The following is a 4,076-nucleotide window of genomic DNA, read 5'->3' as shown; positions in this document are numbered from 1 at the left end:
CGATCCCGGAGAATATTTGGTATATTGAAAGATTTCATGTTCGGGGGGACGACATAGACGAGCAATTAGCAGCCTTCAGAGCAGCAGAGGATACAAAAATTACACATGTGTCCGAACGTTTGACCCAAACAAATAAAAAACACAATGAGTTAACAGAAATTTTACGTCACCGAATAGAAAAACTCTACGATGGTATAGATGTTCTCAGCAAAGAATTTAAGCATAACAAAAATGAAGTCCTAACAAAGTATATACAAGAAACGATCATGCTTACAACCGCTCTAGTACAAGACATGATAAATAAGTATCACGAAATAGATTCAAACCAATTATATTTAGAGGACGAAGAGATTTTAAAACAAACTATACGAAGAAAAATGGCAAGTCATTATAACGTTTTAGAACACTCGGAAATAACCAATAGGAAGATAGAAAAGGGTGAAATAGTCTTTTATATCCAAAACATAATTGTATCGATTAAAAATTACGATATGTTTAAAGTCATCCAAACGTTGCCAATCATACGATTTTAGACATAGGGTAAGTGTTGAGACGTTATCAACAGCACTCTTTCTTTCGCCCGCAGTAAATTATTATTAATAAAAACATGCGTTTTTTAAGCTATCTTTAAGTTATAATTTTGTTGAGAGACGCTAAAAAATCAGTCACTTGTCTCGGGCTAAGGCGAAAGAGTGAACTTACTTCTCTCCCGTAGCCCTGATCGTGAGCCTTCGGGAGTGCTCGGCCCGATCAGTGTTGGACGTTGTCCACACTAAGCATTTACCATGTCGCCCTCTGTCGTCAATAACAGGGAACAACACCTTCTGTGCGAATCGGTTGTTAATAATTACAGTATCGGACAGAATGATAGGACCCTAGTGTTTTCAACGCAGCATGCACCCGTTGGGACAGGTTTATGTGTGGTTTGTGTGTTTGTGTTTGTGTGTGTGTGCATTTAGCTTTTATCCAAGTGCAAACGCACGCTGTTTCACATGATAACACACATTATCAGAATACTTTCAACGCAATATGACATAATGGCAAGGTACGTTTTGTAGACACAAACCCGCGCACACACACACACACACACACACACACACACACACACACACACACACACACACACACACACACACACACACACACACACACACACACACACACACACACACACACACACACACACACACACACACACACACACACACACACACACACACACACACACACACACACACACACACACACACACACACACACACACACACACACACACACACACACACACACACACACACACACACACACATACACATACATACACACACACACACACACACATACACACACAAACACACACACACACACACACACACACACACACACACACACACACAAACACAAACACACACACACACGTAACGTGGTAAAACAAGTCCGATACTGGAAGGGCATGGTGCTACAACTAAAGTCCTGTTTAAGGAGCCATCCATCATCTCATTCTCTTCATCATTCGTAAAAAGTCCCGACAATAGTGTCGATTATCTGATTCAAACAGAAAAGTATCTAACAAAACCGCGCTACACGAACTGAAACGAAATCGGTATTATACAAGCTTGTTAGAGACTTCTTTCGTTGACTCGAGACATTGCTACCAAATTGATCTGAAATGGATTTGTCTCTCATAATAAACTGCAACGTGAAACGCAGGAAGTATCGTACTAAATAATAATTATTTCTACATGTGGCATATTATTGTTCTTTAAATGTGTTTGGCAATGTCATGAAAAGTAGCGCTTGTGGTATGATTCTCTAATTTCTCTGTAATTTTTTATACCCACCCTTTTCCCAGTGAATAATTACAAAAAATCTCTTTTTAATGTAATTACATGGAATTCGTGTGGTTTAAATATATTTATTTAGTAATTAACTCTCCGTAAAACAAAACGCTTTCCGTAGCTTTAACCTAACGGAAAGCTGTTGGACAAAAAACAGTCTCCGTTTGAGTCAGATAACGCAAATGACCTTCGTTCAGTTCGATATATCAAACCAGAGACAAATCGAGTTCTCTAACACGGATCATAATGGAAAATGAGCATTTTTGATACTTCTTCTCAAGCAGTTGAGTCACATAATCGGCACTAATACTTCCGTGATTGATACTGGTTTTGTTTTTGAAGGTAATATTTTATTTTTTGTCTTCTTGATACGAGTTACCTTACATTGTGTGGGAATATTGGTTCTAGGTCTGAGAGATATCCTCTCCTTTAACACGGAGTCCTTAACTCCACTGTTCTGTTCCGGTGACATGTTTTCCTCAATGCTGTTCTTCCTTACGATGTTCGGTTGCTTAAACGATACTAATTATGGAATAATTATTCAAGATTCAGATAACAACAATTTTGTTTACTGGGAGGCCACTGTTTTGGCAATTTGGTGGAATATAGTAACCCGATTATCCGGGCCAGGGACTAATTCTGCAATTAGACCAGGAAGCATCAATAAACCGCACAGGTAACCAGTTTTACAATAATACGTTTTATCTGAAGTTTCTACAATTCGATAGTTGTCCAACGATCATAAGAACCTATCACAGAAAACCAAACCATGAACACATGAAGCACGAAGCACACTCCTCGGATAAGCAAAGTATAGAGGATCAGACCGACGCCCAATACCCCACTTATGATTACAACAATACTTGGCGATATTGCACTCTATTTTCATGAGCCTTCAACAATCAAAGCACTTCAATATCTTTTATCACCGCGTTCACGCTGAATAGCAATATTTTAACACACTTTTCTGTTAACTAAAAGGAGCCAACCACACCATGCTCCTATCACCACCCGGTTCATCCGCTGCCTCCGGATGCAAACGCCCTGGGCGTGTTTGAGCGACGCATCCTCCGGATCATCTTTGGCGGTGTGTTCAAGCATGGAGCGTGGAGGAGAAGGACGAATCACGAGCTTGCTGAGCTGTACGGCGAACCGAGCATCCTGACGGTGGTGAAGGCTGGCAGGATACGATGGCTGGGGCATGTCATGAGGATGCCAGACTCATGCCCCACCAAGAAGGTGTTCGACAGCGATCCTCAGTTCGGCATAGGGCGCAGGGGAGCACAGCGAACTGGATGACTGGACCAGGTGAAGAGAGACCTATCGGAGATCGGGTGTCTACATGGATGGGAGGCTGTAGCCAGGGACCGAGCATCCTGGATTGTTGACCGGGCCATGCCACATCGACGTGCTCTATTGCAAGCAGGGCAACAAGAGAGATAGAGAGAGAGCGTAAAAACCAATGACGTCAAATACGTTGCTTTCATTAAAAACGCCGACCGAGATGAAGTAGCTTTCAACATTATTTTCTTTTTCTTTACAAACAACGAATTGTCTGATGAAGGGTGCTATGTATTATATCTGAACTGCACTTCTGGCAGCACTGGAACTGTCATACGCTATTCCTCATACACACCGTAGTATGAACAACAATCTTCTTTACACACTGTGGTATGAATAGCTAGATTCTATATAGACTGCGATCATTTCCGCTACCGTTCTACGACACAAAAGAAGAGAAAGCTGAACTACAAGAACTACAGGACTACAAGTATATTTAGATAGAGATAAAACAGTTCCGTTGTACGATTTACTTTATTACAGTTCCATTCCATCGACAACACTATGAACACTTTGAATATTGATGATGGGTTTATGAATGTTTAAAATTTTGTGTTTGTTATTTCAAACGTTTTATTATAAAATGATACAATGACCTTCGAATATAAAACAAAATTAATGGTTCGATTGTATTCCCCGACTGAAATATGTGTCTCTAAAAATGTACAACAAAGGAATGGAGAATTTTCAATTATTTAAAATACTTTGGCAGCCAATATAAAGTTTTTATTTACAGTATGAAGACATACAGCTAGAATATGACTCTATAACTTCTTTGCTCAGCAATGTTATTGGGCCGAAGATCTTTGTATTGCGTTCAAAAATCTTTCTTTCCTCTGAGACCCCTGTAAAAACGGTGTATAGTGGCGCCACTTGGATTTTCAACGCTTAAAATCA

General features: G+C 40.1%; 1 long non-coding RNA gene across 1 annotated transcript; it reads left to right on the top strand.

The window, feature by feature from the left end:
• The first annotated feature begins 2,239 nt into the window (after positions 1 to 2,239).
• LOC133391081 (uncharacterized) lies at positions 2,240 to 3,727 on the top strand. The gene is made up of 2 exons (XR_009764575.1): positions 2,240 to 2,514; positions 2,820 to 3,727. It is a non-coding gene; the product is annotated as an uncharacterized LOC133391081 (long non-coding RNA).
• The last annotated feature ends 349 nt before the right edge of the window (positions 3,728 to 4,076 follow it).

The sequence above is a fragment of the Anopheles gambiae genome, chromosome X, assembly GCF_943734735.2.
Source record: "Anopheles gambiae chromosome X, idAnoGambNW_F1_1, whole genome shotgun sequence".
In the NCBI taxonomy this organism is placed as follows: domain Eukaryota; kingdom Metazoa; phylum Arthropoda; class Insecta; order Diptera; family Culicidae; genus Anopheles; species Anopheles gambiae.
The sequence above is the reverse complement of the archived record's forward strand: the minus strand, read 5'-3'. Positions and strand labels throughout refer to the sequence as shown.